Source organism: Physeter macrocephalus, chromosome 18 (genome assembly GCF_002837175.3).
Source record: "Physeter macrocephalus isolate SW-GA chromosome 18, ASM283717v5, whole genome shotgun sequence".
Taxonomy (NCBI): Eukaryota; Metazoa; Chordata; class Mammalia; order Artiodactyla; family Physeteridae; genus Physeter; species Physeter macrocephalus.
Genome location: NC_041231.1, coordinates 59,078,441 through 59,095,257, shown reverse-complemented (window position 1 = coordinate 59,095,257; position 16,817 = coordinate 59,078,441).

Genomic DNA, 16,817 nt, shown 5'->3' with positions numbered 1-16,817 from the left:
ATTAGTGATGTTGAGCATCTTTTCATGTGCCTCTTGGCCATCTGTATGTCTTCTTTGGAGAAATGTCTATTTAGGTCTTCTGCCCATTTTTTGATTGGGTTGTTTGTTTTTTAATATTGTGCTACACGAGCTGTTTGTATATTTTGGAGATTAATCCTTTATCCGTTGATTCATTTGCAAATATTTTCTCCATTCTGAGGGTTGTCTTTTCATCCTGTTTATAGACAAAAGCTTTTGCTGTGCAAAAGTTTTTAAGTTTCATTAGGTCGCATTTGTTTATTTTTGTCTTTATTTCCATTACTGTAGGAGGTGGGTCACAAAAGATCTTGCTGTGATTTATGTCAGAGTGTTCTTCCTATGTTTTCGTCTAAGAGTTGTATAGTGGAATTTTTTTTCTTATAATTTGCAAAGACAAAAGTCAGCAGTTGAAGGAGGCCATGTGGATCTTGCTCATTTTGTATCCTTGAATCCCCTGGCCCAGCTGTGAGATCGGAAAGGGACTCCTAGCTCCTTCTAACAGCTTCACACTGACTCCCGTCTTCCCTCCCTCTCTCTCCATGCCTGTCCCCCATTTCTCTCACTGCTGCCTTTCAGATCCCAAAAGAAATAGAAAGTGCAGGGTCTCATTTCCTCCTCATGCCATTTTTCCAGAAGCCACTCTCATCTGTCTCAAATATCATGAAAGAAAGCAAAACACAGAAAACATCCTGGAGAAGCAGCTGTTCTGAGGGAAGGTACACTCTACAAAAAGAAAATAAATGAGTTTATACTTTGGTACTGAAACCGAATCCGGCCTCTGTGCCCCAACACTGAATTAAATCTCAGAGACAGAGTTTTGGGTGAAGTAGAAGAGAATAGCTCTATTGCATTGCCAGGCAAAGGAGGCCACAGCACGCTAATGCCCTGAAAACTCTGTGTCCCGACCCGGAGGGGGTAGTGAGGAGTTTTATAGGAATGTTTCAAAGAGGGCGTCATTAGCTCATGGACACTCTTCTGACTGGTTGGTGGTGAGGTAATTGGGAGTCAGCATCATCAGCCTTCTGGTTCCAACTGGTCTGGGGTCTATGTGCTTGTGGGCAACATACAGTTAACTTCTCCCACCTGGTGGGGGTTTCAGTATCTGCGAAACAGCTCAAAGATATTGTGTGTATCCCTTGAGGGGGAACCAAGACCCTGCCCCAAGGCTGCACTACTGTTTCTCTTGACTGCTCCGCCTTTGTCTCCCTGTCCCCTCCCTTCCCTGATTAACAACTGTTTAGACCTGCCCTTTGGAACTCAGGGAAGGTCATGGAGGCTGAATGAAGCCTATATCCTGTAATCAAGAAATGGGGGACACAGAAAGGCTTTTGTGCCCAGGAGACCCACAGGGTCCTGTTCAGTTTCAATACCCTGTGATGTTATACAGAACAGACACAGATTCTGTTTAGGGTTCCAGTTCCCCTGGCTCAATAAGGAAGAGAGGTGGGCAGATAGAGGAGACACTGTTGACAGGGGACATTAATGTACTTTTTAAAGTAATGGGTCAGACATATGTAAATCATGGGAGGAATGTCATACAAAATAGTGAATGAAATATTTATACATTCCACTGAAGTTTAGTGTATGTTCCAGAGGGAGTTGCCCTAGAGAGATGGGTCTCCCCTTTGTTCTGAACCTAGTTTTTCACTTTCTCTGACATAGCTGTCGGCTTCACAGTCATTCTGAAGTTGATTAGATCAGAAGGCAGAGACCGGCCTGCCCAGCATGACCAATGACAAACATCAATGTTGCGGGGATTCCAGGCTTGTAGTCTGTATACTGAAGTTGTTTTTGGTGTTCTGTGGGCCTCTAAGTGTTTCGCTGAATTTTAGTGCTGCTGTATTTGTATGTCATATGTGTTCCAAACAGGGCAACATGATGTGCATACACTTCCATAAAATCCAGCTTGAAATTGGCTGTCAGATTCATGGAGCTTGGTTATAATTATGTGCCCACCAATGCTCAGCTAAATGCAGAACCTTATTACCTTTGTTTTGCTTGTTTTAATAAAACCAAACACTTTAACTTTAAGGAAGTAAATTGTTACCTATTGAGAACATCTTTGGACCTGCTGTTGGAATGATTTAGTGTTTCTAAAACATATGGTATAGGTGGACCTCCATGCAGATTCTTTTCTGTCTGAACTTCAGAGAGATCTTTAAAAACGGCTAAAAATAATGAGATATTATGCTAAGTGATTTTCAACCACTATTTAACTTTCACAAAAACCCAAGGAGGTGTATGGTTTTCAGTGCCCATCTTATAGATGTAGAGATTGAGACTTACAGATGTCTTCCCCACATCTGGGTCGGCTCTCAGTACAGGTTCTGATCCTATGTCCATCTGAGCACAAAGCCATAGATAGGGCAGCGTTTTAGTGAGCATTACCCTCCTTCACAAGGACTTCTGAGTATTGGTCTCTGGGTCATGTGACTATGGGCACAGCCCCGGATGCCTGGGGGCCTCTTCGATGGAGAACCATCGTGCTTCTTTACCAGCAGTATCAACAATTCCCCTTGGCTTCCTCATCTCACTGCCAGCTTGGCTCCTTGAAAGCTTTATCTTGCCAGAGGTGCCTGGTCTGTAAATATAGACTCCAAAGCCAACCTCATTTTAACTATGTTATTAAGAGTAGACAGCTGAATTACCGAGTCATACAATTTTAGAGTTGGAAATGACCTTCAAGTTCATCTGATCGGAACCTCTCTTTCTCCAGGTGAGAAGGCTGACCTCCAGGGAATTGGAGGAATTTGCCAAACAGGTAGGGAATGTGACTATACGTGAATGAGAAAGCACATATATTCATTCCCAGTCCTGAACTCTTTCAACCGTGGTATTGTCAGAACACAACATGTAAATTCCCTTGGCCATAGATAGTGTCCTTTTGATACTAATATATATGCTGATACTATATTATAGAAATAAATATTGAATATCCATGATGTAGTCTGTGATAAGATTTTATTTTTTAACATTAAAAGAAAGAGCTGGTTTTTCATCTATTGTTTTAAAATTCATACCTGAAAATTATCATCTCTTGTCAAAAACAAAATCATTGTCTTAGAATATCTAATAATAAAGATAAACTTGTAGCAGATCAAGATTAGTCCTAAGTTTTTCTTTCTCCAGTTTTTTAAGTGCTACCTCTTTGTAGGAATTTTGGCTAAGAATCCAGAGGCCAAATCTAGGTGCACAATTCCTTTAAACTGATATAATTGCAACAAAAATGGGAAGGGGATACTGAGGGGGATGTCATATCCTAGATATTGACTATTCAAATAGGAGGATTCTCTTCACAAGTGTAGATCCTACCTCTTAGTGCATTCTGAGAATCTGACATTAGACTCTTTTATAGCTCTGAAAAAACTCTATTTGGAACCAACAGAATGACTTTAGAAAGCACACCATTTTTTTTTCTCTGAAATGCTCAGAGACTGTACCTCATGTTTTGTAGTTTCTGGAGGCATCCTGACTCAATGTGATATGTATGAGTCCTTTTCATTCAACAAGGGAAATAATGGAACAGTTATGTAAATGCCTCAATGTATGTGGCTATTGTATTATTTTTCGTTTTGAAAAACTGGCTATTCAAACTGTTTTCTACATAGGAAAATTTTGTTTCAGATATGTGATATGTCTAAAGCCCTCTTTAAAAATGGTACTGCTTCTGTATTTGGAAATAGTTAAAGTGGGATTTGGGAAAAGCAATGATCTCTTTTCAAGAGATTGAATTCTAAAGAAGGAGCAAGAGTACAAAATATCATGCAAAGTAAATTCAGTCTTCCAAGGCCATTCTCTGGAGATTAGGTTTGGAGAAGTGAATGGAGAGAAAGTGTGAGGAACATTTCCTCCAATTGTAATATTGGATCAGGCCCATTTTCAACTGTACTAATTTATTCTTCATTGAACCATAGAGATTAATTAATCCTTTGTTTTGCTGGATTAATGAGTAATCAATATGCCAAAGGGGAAAAAAGAGAATGATTTCTTCTCAAGGAACAAAGCATTTCAGGTAGCCAAGTCATTTTATCCTTTATGTTTACAAAGCACACTGCAACCCACATAAAATGTATGGCTTTGAGGAGATTTAAGATCTTTTTTTAAAACTAAGATACCCTGTGTTTGTGTGTTTCAGATAGATACAGGCCAGTGGGACACATACACTAAAATAACCAATGCATTGTGGCTGTATTTTGGTGGCCTCTGCTCTTCCCTCCAATTTTAAGCGAGTTTCTACAGTTCTTTGACACCTTTATAGGATAAGAAAGTCACTTCCCCTGAGAGTCCCTCCCAAACTACCAAACTTAATTCTGACCATCCTCTTTGGTCAGCAAACCAGTCCCTTTCAACCAACTCATCTTACTTATTTTCTTCATAGTGCCTGTGACTATCTGAAATTGTCTACTTAGCCTATTTATTTACCTGCTTCTTGCCCATTCCTTCCCCACCCCCACAAATGTAAGAGTCAGGATTTTGTCAGTTTTGTTCCCCATTGTATTCAGTGAGTCTAGCTGGGATCCTTGCACATAGCTGCCAAGCAATACATGTCTGAATGAACGAATATCAGTGAATGAATTGAGTTTGCAATGGAATGGACTTGACCTGAAGTGGTTTCTCTAAGAGAAACAGAAGACGTAAGGGATTGGGTAGGAGAACTTGGAGCACTTAGTGGCTTAAAACCAAAGAGAGAGATACTGAGAATGTCACAGCACCTTAGAAACCTGTACTTGGTGTCCAGAATACCATGGGCTTTCTACATTTCCATGGACCAGGAACATTCCTGCTGAATGTTCCACGGAGGCCCTGGTGTCTTTGTTGCCTGTCTAGTCTAAGCATATTTGCATGCAGCCCAGTGGTGGGATTGCATGTTGGCAATAAGGGTGGGATGGATGGAGGGCATGTTTGGACAGATGCTTCTCTTAACTGTGAGAATCATCCAGGTACTAGTCGGGGTCTGCTGCTACCATATTAATTCCTATTTGGAAGATTAACAATAGATACTAGGACATACCCTGTAAAACAGTGCATTGTTAGCTTCCTAGGAATTCATCTGTAATCATAAGGTCTGGGATAGTCTTCCATTCTGCCATAACTTAGTTATTATTTGAAAATACCATTAATATTTGTATTTCCAACCCCAAAGGTAGAGATACTAAAGTCTGTTAATATATTAATTTTTAGATTGAGCAGGGGCTTATAAGACACATCAATGGAATATAAAAGGGGCATAAAGTGGTACCTGAACATTTATATAATATATTTCTAGTGTCAAAAAGGTTTAATTAGGGGCTTCCCTGGTGGAGCAGTGGTTGAGAGTCCGCCTGCTGATGCAGGGGACACGGGTTCGTGTCCCGGTCCAGGAGGATCCCACATGCCGCGGAGTGGCTGGGCCCGTGAGCCATGGCCACTGAGCCTGCGCGTCCGGAGCCTGTGTTCCGCAACGGGAGAGGCCACAACAGTGAGAGGCCTGTGTACCGCAAAAAAAAAAAAAAAAAAAAAAAAAAAAGGTTTAATTAAGATATGTAATCCATTGGCGTCAGAACTGGCAAGTGATTTTATACATCATATATATTTATGAATAATTATGATATTGATCCCTTCAAGTAAAATTGAGAATGGTCTCTTCATTTGCCTTTTCTTTAAACCATTCCCCTTTAGAATATGAAGTCATAAGTCCCTCTTTAAAGACTTTTTGAGATTATTAGATTTTTAATTTGAGTCATTGTAGTAGGTCTTTTTGTTTGTTTGTTTGTTTTGTTTTGTTTTTTTGTGGTACGCGGGCCTCTCACTGTTGTGGCCTCTCCCATTGCAGAGCACAGGCTCCGGACGCGCAGGCTCAGCGGCCATGGCTCACGGGCCCAGCCACTCCGCGGCATGTGGGATCTTCCCGGACCGGGGCACGAACCCATGTCCCCTGCATTGGCAGGCGGATTCTCAACCACTGTGCCACCAGGGAAGCCCTGTAGTAGGTCTTTTGGTTGCAGGCAACAGAGACTATCTCTGTCTAATAACAATTGAAGCAATCTATTGAAATGATATGTAGATTGAAAAACCAAAGCCCTGTCAAAGAAGAGCTGAAATTGAGAGATCAAGGAACAAAAAATAGTGAGGACTCTACTCTCTTCTGGGCATTACTGTGGTCAGGAAGAAATGCCACATATTGTCCATGATGAGGTCACCCAAGACAAGCATTTTTTTTTTTTTTTAGACAAACATTTTTGAGAAGTGAATCTGACTGGTTCAGTTGAGTCAGTGCTCAACCCTCCTGTGAGTAGGAGACCATCTTTAATAAAAATTCATAAATGCAGTGGGACTGTTTCCCAGGGAAAAAATAGCATGCTATTACCAAACAAACAAACAAACAATAAATAAAAAGGATGCTGGGCAGGTAAAAACACAAATATCCACTACAGTAACTGAGCTAATCCCATCCCTGTCTAATGTTGGTTTTTTTTTGTTTGTTTTTGTTTTTTTCCCGGAAGCATGGGAAATAGTCAGTCATACTGATCACAGCATCTTCAGCAATGACAAAAGAATAAACTTGGGTTAAATCTTAGGTTGATTAAGGTATAATAAGCCAGCACATTAAAAAGAAATATTAATTGATGGTGACAAGGTAGGTGAGTGGAAGGAAATTAATATTTGGAGAGAGCCAGGTACTATGCTAATTGCTTTTCAGGACCCTCTCATTAATATTCATCCTGATCACAGGAGGAAGGCATTCTTATACTGATAGGGAAGCTGAGGATCAGAGAGTTTATGCAACTTTTTTTCAAGGTCACATACTTAATGACATACAAATATGATGATGTAGTGTATTACTGGAAATACAATTCCAAAGGAAAACAACACGCAATTGTTAGTTGGCTTTGCTGATGTAATGTTGCTGTTGTCACAGATAATTAGTACATAACGCCTCTCTGTTGGACCATTATGTTATCTTGAGACCTAATAAAATAGAAGCATCTCTTTTTCTACCAGTATTGTTAGGATTATGAATATTATCACTAAATAGTGTTCTCTTTTCTTGCTAAAAATCTCAGTTAACAGTTTTTATTTGAAACCAGTCATCTTGTTTTTAACCCATTTGTCTTAGGTCAGATTTCCTAGCAGATCTTGAGGCAGGGGTTTGGGTTTACGTGATTTATGTCGGGAGTGCTGTTCAGGAAACAGACAAACAGAAATACTTTAAAGGAAGTGAGGGAAACAATAGGAAAGAGGATGTGCTCATGGGTGGAAATAGTGAGCCCTGACCTCATCCTCAAGGGACTCCAGAGCTTAAGTCACACTATAAAGTCCTTCTCCCTGACAGCAAGGTGTCACCTGTAGGCAGTTATGCAAAGCTGGGCAACTGTGAGTCCTTAGCAGATGGCATGCAGAGGAGCTGGAGGATGGGGGGTACCAGCGCTGTATGAGGGATCTGGGCCAGCTGTGAACAGTCAACTCTCATTTGACATTCAGGAGTTGAATCATTGCCAGGTGCAACCCTTTGGTCAAAGGGAGGATAGGTCTTTGCTGGCTCTCTCCTTGCAACAAAAGTTTCCACACCTCAGCAAACCTCCTTTCTAGCAGAAAGAGCTCCTAGCTGAGCCTGCTCATTTTTGGCAGGAGGGCGTGTGTCATTGGATACTTAATGACAATACTTAGTCATTGGCTAGGTTCAGACCTGCTTTCCTAATGTCATGGGATATGGCTTTGCCAAGAGGAGACTGGAGTAGCATCAATCCCATGTAGCTGAAACCTCGCTCCTTCTTGGGTGGAACTTGAACCCAGCCAAAACTCATATTGGGACTCAAACCCACGAGCTTGAACTTGAACCCACATGCACCTCAGGTTGGGACTTGAACCCACAATTCCTGACTAGGAGGGGACTCGAAACCATTGTCGTTTGATTAAAACCACTCACCTGGTGTCAGGACTTACTGAAGCTCAGGTCCTTTTGTCTCGTTGCAGAAAGAATTCAGCATGAGGCAAAAGATGCAGGCAAAGAGTGAGTTTATTAGCATAGGATGCTTGTGAGAGATAGAAGCAGACAGGCAAGGGAGCACAGCGCGGAGAACAAAGAGGGCTACGTTTTTATAATCAAAGAAAAAGTGGGGAGGGGAGAAGATCACCTTCTTCCTCATTTTTAGGTAGACATCAAGGTTTACATGATTAGTTCCTCCTTTGACCCTATATGGTCTAACCAGGACTGTCATTTTGCTACTTAAATCATATGTGTATTAGCAGAAGTGTGGTCACATATACTAAAATATGGTAATTCATCTTGGGCTCTGGTATAATGTCCCCTTTCTCCTATATTTCTGTCTCGGCTGCATGCAGAAATGCTAGTCTTCAAAGACTATCAACTCTTTGACTCATGTAACAAGATTCAGACCCTGTATCTGTTGTCTTGTGTTTTATCAGGGTTTGGGACTTGAGTGTGTCTGGCACTTGGATGCACCTGGTCTTCCTTCAAAATAGTGTAGATTGTTGCTAGGTTACTGGATTCTTGAGTGGTCATTAGCTTACAACAGTCTCCCAAACTCCCTTAAAATTCCCTTTCTGTCCTTAATCCCCTAGTGGGATTTCTAATCTATTTAATTATCCTACTCTATCCCTACCATAGCTGTGATTCACGGCTGTCATTAGTGCACCAGTAGTTTAATAGTGAAATTTTGTATGGGAAAAATAGTACCTTTCTGTTTGTTTTCCTAGTTTGCAGGTCTAGCTTAAACATTTGTATCTTGTTTTTATGGCATAGGTAGACAGCTCTTGTTCTATTTCCCTTTTCCTTATCTGCCCCTCTTGAATTGAGTTTTGTGAACTGATACACTTTTATGATTTAACAAAGGTTAGGCTGTTTAATATCATTTTAGTGGATGAACACTGAGGCATTTTTCAGGTGGCATAAATAGGTATTTGCTGCTTTCTTCCATCTTTCCTTCAAAGGATAGTCAATTTGCATTTATTTTATTTTTACCAAATAGATCTTTCTGTGTCCTCCCTATACCCTCACCCCTTTCTCCTCCCCTAGATCACTGTCTTAGTTTAGACCTTTATCGCTTCTTCTCTGGGCTCTTGTTAAATAGCTTGCTATGTGCTCATCAAAAGCGTAATGGTGATTTACAGAGAAATCGAAAATATGTGACTCCATCAGTTTCATGGAAATGGCTTTACCGAGCTGATATTCAGAAACATCCACTTCAGTGGAGAGACGAGTATCTCTTATCTTCACAAAGGGACCTGACACCCATTACAGGTCCGAGGGATGTGTGAGCCCATCTCTTCCTCGAGAACCTATCCTGGGCTTTCTCCATGAAGTTTTATAGCCTGACCTTGTGTGTCATAGAGGGTCTGTCTATGTGCCTGCCTGCTTACCTACTAAGTGCAAGAGACAGAACAGGCCCAACACACACTGAGTGCTTGTGACCAGAATGAAGGGCAGACCAATCCCCCAGGGGCCTGTGCTCCCCTCCCTCCTGAGGTTTGGGTACCTCCATTCTTGCATCTCTCAACTGGCTGCCCTCCCCACAGCATCCACTCTCTTCCCCCAGATTCTCTGTGCTGCACTAGAGTCCTCTTTATCAAACCCAATTTTTATATCTTTTTATGCCTTTTGAGTTCTTTTCTTATGCATACTTCACATAAAGTGAAACAATTACAGTTTTTAAAAATCGAATGATGTCCTTTTCCTACTTACATTTTACTGGTTATCCATCATGTAATTGATCATGAATTGTATATAATTCTGTGTGTGTGTGCGTGTGTGTGTATTCACACACTGATCTCATACCAGTTTGTGTCTTTACATCCTACATGCCAAACCACTCACAGATTTGGGAACACAACACGGTTTCTCAAACCTCTGAGTGTTACCACTTGGCATTTCCTCTTTATTTTAGAAATTCAGCACATGAATCTAGGGGAACCCATTTCAGTTCATAACACACTTGTGAAAAAGATTACTGCGCAAAGGAAAAACAAACAGTTTAACGCTTTTCTCAACTTTGCTAATTTCCACTCTACTCTACCCTGACAGATTTCCTTGAGAGTTTTCAATTTCAATTTCAATAGTTTATGAATATCCACTTGCTTTCAGAGTCCTAGCAAGTGATTCGAGGAGTGCGGGATATATACTTTTCCTTCAGTTGGACGATAATTTTTCAAAGTGAGCTCACATATTATGTAGGCTTTTATTTTTTATTGATTTCTTTGCCTTTTCCCTCTGTCTGCCTGAGCCAGTCTCATGTCTTCATGAATGAACTCACATTTCACCTCCTCGGTGCAGTTTTCAGTGGCATTCTGGGCAGTGTTATCACTCTTTCTCCTGTGTTTCTGTAGCATCTCTTACATGTGTGCATTTTACTATTTGTGTTTGCCTATTTACATATCTGTTTCTCCTCTGAGACTTTGAGGGCAGACATATAAACACATATGGTTCCCCAAGGTTCACCTGGTTGTTTTCACAGGATTATGTTGGCCAGACACCTAATGGAAACCAGTAGAAATCCCACACCCAGCTGAAACACGAGGAAACAGACTCTTAGGTGGGACTCTCTCCAAGCAGACTGGGCGGTTCCCTGTGAGTGATTTATTGAAGGCAGGCTCTTAAGAGAAACCTTTAAGGGAGTGAGGGGAACCCAGTAGGAAATGGACGGAATTGGAGAGGTGTGGTTTCAGGAGTCCAGCTTCAGCCTGGTCCCAGGGGAAGCTCTGGATCGTGAGAGAGCATTGCCTGCCTTTTGGCAAATGAGCTGGGCTTTTATGCCTTTGGTCATGAGTCACCCCAGGAAGTGGGTAGTTGTAACCTCCCAGCAACTCTGGACAAGGAGCCTTCTGTAGGCTAAAGGGGAGCCTCCAGAAAAGGTGGGGGCATGGGAACACTGGCTTGGTAAAGGAGATCTGGGCAGGGGGCAGAAATGGCATCTGCTACTCATACTTAGATATTTGATGGCTATCAAAGAGAGGGCCAGTTCACATGCGTTGAGATCTCACTTTTTGCAGGTCCTGTGCTATGTGACCTAAGTGTGAGGCTTGGGCCACTCGGCTGTCTATCCTAGATTCTATTTAACCAGCTTTCAGTCAGGGATAATATCATACTACAGATCTAGGTATTGAGCCAGGGAAACAATGTCTATTCCTGTGTTTCATTGAATTCAAGAAGCGTTGATTGCAAAACACATCTTTATTTTATATTTCACTGTTCTACTATGAAGGAAAACACAAGAATTCCTATTAAATTGTAATGCAGTACTCTCTTATCTTCCATTTTGTGACACAGCCTGCTTTCAGAGATGTTCAAAAACAAAAGTGTGGGTCTTCCCTGGTAGCACAGTGGTTGAGAGCCCGCCTGCCGATGCAGGGGATACGGGTTCGTGCCCCGGTCCGGGAAGATCCCACATGCCGCGGAGCGGCTGGGCCCGTGAGCCATGGCCTCTGAGCCTCTGTATCCGGAGCCTGCGCTCCGCAACAGGAGAGGCCACAACAGTGAAAGGCCCGCGTACCGCAAAAAAAAAAAAAAAGTGTGCATGAAATTTGGAAATATATAAATCTCGATAGCTAAATGGCAAGTAGGAAGAAGTTTGTATTCCAACTTTTACAATGTTAGATTATTAACTTAATTTCTGAGATTAACTCACAATGGGTTATTTTAAATGACTTTAAAGTAATACAGTACATACAAAAGTTTGTAAGAATTATTGTACTTCTAAGTTGATCATAAGGATGGACTTTTGATAGAATCTGCATGTACTTTTTTGACACTTACCTTTGGTCGAGAACAAGTATATGATATTCTCATACATAATCATTATGTGTCATATCTGAGAAGAGGTTATTAACTACACTTATCAATAGTTATTCAGTGACTACTATGATTTGCTAGAATGGTATATACAATATTGAAAATAGTGTTTTCTTGTGCATATATATTATATTTATATATATTCTTTTGAGGTATAGTTGAGTTACAATACTATGTGAAAGGAATGAAATTGGGTCATTTGTAGAGACATGGATGGACCTAGAGACTGTCATACAGAGTGAAGTAAGTCAGAAAGAGAAAAACAAATACGTATATTAACGCATATGTTTGGAATGTAGAAAAATGGTACAGATGAACCTGTTTGCAAGGCAGAAATAGAGACACAGACCTAGAGAACAAATGTATGGACACCAAGGGGGCAAAGTGGGGATGGGATGATTTGGGAGATTGGGATTGACATATATACACTAGTATGTATAAAATAGATAACTGAGAACCTACTGTATAGCACAGCGAACTCCACTTCGCTGTACAGTAGAAAGTAACACGACATTGTAAAACAACTATACCTCAATTAAATAAATAAATACCTGTTGAAAAATAAAACAAAAATACAATACCATGTTAGTTTCAGGTGTACAGCACAGTGATTCAGATTCTTTTCCCATATAGGTTGTTACAAAATATTGAGTGTAGCTCCCTGTGCTATACAGTGGGTCCTTGTTGGTTCATCTATTTTATATATAGTAGTGTGTATATGTTAATCCCAAACTCATAATTTGTCCCTCCTCCACCTTCCACTTTAGTAGCCATAAGTTTGTTTTCTATGTCTGTGAGTCTCTTTCTCTTTTGTAAATAAGTTCATTTGTATCATTTTTTTAGATTCTACATATAAGTGATATCCTATGATATTTGTCTTCTGTGTCTGGCTTACTTTATTTAGTGTGATAATCTCTAGGTCCATCCATGTTACTGCAAATGGCGTTATTGCATTCTTTTTTATGGCTGAATAATATTCCATTGAATGTATGTACCACATCTTCTTTATCCATTCATCTGTCATTGGACATTTAGGTTGTTTCCATGTCTTGGCTATTGTAAATAGTGCTGCAGTGAACGTTGGGGTGCATGTATCTTTTCGAATTATGGTTTTCTCCAGATATAGGCCCAGGAGTGGGATTGCTGGATCATATGGTAGCTCTGCGTTTCGTTTTTTAAGGAACCTCCATACTGTTTGTCCATAGTGGATGTACAAACTTACATTCCCAGCAACAGTGTAGGAGGGTTCCCTTTTCCCCATACCCGCTGCAGCATTTGTTATCTGTAGACTTTTTGATGATGGCCATTCTGACTGATGTGAGGTGATACCTCATCATAGTTTCAATTTTCTTTTCTCTAATAATAGCGATGTGGAGCATCTTTTCATGTGCCTTTTGGCTATCTGTGTGTCTTCTTTGGCAAAGTGCCTATTTAGATGTGCATATATTTTTTAATCTTCAGCACAAAGTATAAAACTAGTGAGGCTATTGACAACCTCAAAAGATGGGGCTCATCCACATGACCTGGTATGCTGCACCATCTTCAATCCCCACCCATTGCTTCCTCAGCACCTGTCTCACTTCAGGAGGTAAAAAGCCAAGGACAGAACCATTAATTCAGTGAAAACAAGACTTTTTTGGCTGATGTAATGGGTCATTCTATTACAAACCGATTTTTTTCTAATTCTCCAACATTAGTGTGAACATCATAATATTAGTGTGAACATTATACATATTAACAATGAATCATTTTTAAATGAACCTTCTTTGAGCAACAGCCAAGTGAAATGAAACAGTCACACTCATTATGGTTTGGTTTAGTTCGTTAGTTGAAACCTGAGAGATTTCTTTATTTAGTCTGTGATAGAAAGGGTTTATTGCCTTAGCCAGCTAGTCACTATTACCAAAATTAAAAACTATATAAATTATACAAAGCTATTCACAGAGGCTAGCATCAAAATTACTGTCCCTGCTGAGGACAAAATGATGTCTTCAGTTGAACTTGCAGATACAAAATAACAGCAAGAGATAAATCAATTTCTGGACCATTATTAAAGGATTAATGGTAGGTCCCAAGTCTCTGTGGACCAGACTTCTTTTCTCCTTTACAGTTGGTATGTCTTTGCTTGGTTTTGAGTTGTTATTACAGAGAAAATTGCTGCCATGTTAAAGAAGGCTAAGAGCAGCCAAAAAAACAAATCTCACTTATTGTTTTTTTGTTTGTTGGTTTGGTTTCATGTACCATTGTCAGACAGTCAGCTTTGAGATATTTTACAAAATAACAAAATTTTCAGTTGGTTAGTGTCTAAACTGATAAAAATAATATTTTAAAGTGGATTTAAAGATAGGTTCAAATTCACTTGCAGTCATTAACATTTTTAGGACTGAAAGTATAAGTCTTCAGAATTGTTTCTCCCTTGGGTGAAGGTAACAGAGAAAAAGTTTTCATCTCATAGTTTGGTCCTCAGATATAAGTTTCAATTTTTCTCCTACCTAAGAAACAATATCTCAAAGAAAGCCAAAAGGATAACCTTTTAAGAGAATGTGAGAACATCTCTCCGCTGGACCATTCAACTTGGCTCAAGATGGAATTGTATCATAGAAAAATTGAATAGCTTCAGATGTTATGAAACTGGGTCATCTCCCACCATCATGATTGATCAGAAACTACACCAGAATCAGTGGGAGTGGGAAAACCTGTGGAAATAACCACAGAGCTTAGATGTATTTTACTGGGAGTTCAACTCAACAATAGTTTAAACAGGTATTCTTCTTTAGTTGTTCTTTAGTTTGAGTTCAGGAAATTTATTTTCCAAGCTAAGAAAAAGGGCAATGAAAGGGTCAATGTTATACATTTTTGTACTTTTTCTATTTTTTTCTGGTTTTAAAAATAATAGAGAAAATATAGCTCATTGATGGAATAAAAGAAAAATCACTTTTATTTCTACTACCCTGTGATTCATTCATTCATTCCATGTACTGTGTGCCAGGCACTGGTCTAGGAACTGAGGCTCTAGCAGTAAAGTGACTCCTACCCTCACAGAGCTGACAGTCCCATAGGGGGAGATAGACAACAACAAAAGTAAAGGATACAGTGTGTTAGAAGGTGATAAGAGCAATGAAGAAAAGCAAAGGAAGGTCTTCACACTGCACACAATTTCAGAGTGTACCATCCAAGTTCTATTTTTTGAGAATCTCATTTTCTGGAACGATGCCACATGGCCCTAGGAAGGAAGGCTGGAGACTCTTGGTGAGAACAGAAGGAGGAAGTGGGGTTTGGGGGCAATGTCAGGATTGCTCCAGAAGGTAACATGAAAATCTTGAAGGGGGTACTATTTAAAGGAAGAGGGTTCCAGGTCATGGGACCAGCCTATGCAAAGAGGAGAGGGTGTTCAGCAAGCGTGAGGCCCAGGAGGGAGGCCAGTGTGACTGGACGAGAGTCAGATGAGGACAGTAGCTGAAGATGATGTCTGGAAAGTACTAGAGAGGCTTATGAAAGGAGTGTTAGATGCAGCCACTGGAGAATCTGAGCAGGGGAACCTGACTTATATTTTCCACAGTCACACTGGATGCTGTGTGGAGAATAGACGATGGGTCACGGGGTAGCCAGAAAGGAAGCCAGGCACCCTATCAAGAGGTGAGTGAGGGGATCTGACGAGGATGATGATGATCTAGGAGAAAATGATGGTGGTTCAGACCAGGGTGGGGACAGTGGTGGATACTGTTTGGATTCTGGATATATTTTGGAATAAAGAGCCAATTAAATTTTTTTTCATACAACATATGATGTAGGAGAATAAAAATAACTTCAAGTTTTGGGGCACTGTTGCCATAATACAGTATATTTATCTAGTACTTTTGTATGGATTAGTGTATGTGCTATTTATATAAAATATTTTAAGGTTGTAATGCTATGCTACTTACTAGTGCATAAAGTTTTCACTTAATATATGATATGACATAAGGATATTCTACATTCTTAAATAATAGTTGAGAATATGATATTTAGAACGAAAGTTTTATAGCATTCCAAAAATAGAATATATTACCCAATGTACAGAATTGAGAATTGGGATGGGATCTGTCAGAGATTGGGGAGCAGTGGGCAGAAGTCTTGCAGGAAGGGACCTGTTTGGGTTTGCTGTTTTTTCATCTTGTCATTTCAGAGCTCCTTAGCTTGGGAGACTCACCAAAAAATTTCCTCTCTGAATTTGGTGTGGGAGCCGAGAGTTAGCTGGGCAGAACTCTGCTCGTTGTCAGGAAAAGGTGCCCTTGTTCTAGGTTGGAGGTTACCCGATCTTCCTCCAACCCTGCCTGGGCTTTGCTCACCTAATGCAGACCTAGAGAGGCCGTTCATCATGCTCTCCTGTATCCCATGGTCTCCCCAGAGATGCTTGCGTGTTCTAAATATATACACACTGACCACCACTGTCCCCATGCACAGCACAGTGGGTGTTAACCAGGTTCTGCTGGAATATCTTCCATGTTTATCTCAGACAGGCTGTCCCCTCACCTGTCTGTCAGTGCTGTCTGGTTGCCTTCACGTCCATCTGGTATATTTATACCACAACTAACAGAAATCACTTCTGCTCTTTGGTAGGTAGCTGTAGTTCCCAGTACATTCTTTTCTGAACTCTAATATGGGCTTTTTCGTAGTTTCACGTCGGCGATCATGTCCATGTGCGCATGTTGTCTGAAAGTCTCTGAAACATTGTGTGTGTGCGTGTGTGTGTGTGTGTATCAAATACAACATCAAATGGAAACTCCAACTCATATAGTAACTTACTTCTTAAATTACTGTTGCATACTTATTTCTCATGGCTTTGAGATATGGTTTTATGACTGTTTTTGGCATGCAAAATAAATTTTAATCAGAGTTAAAACACGTTTTATTTATTAGATAGTATTACAATTGTATGATGTATCTCATTTCTCTAAGTTGGAACTCACCTTTTTTTTTTTTTTTTTTTTTGCGGTACGCGGGCCTCTCACTGTTGTGGCCTCTCCCATTGCGG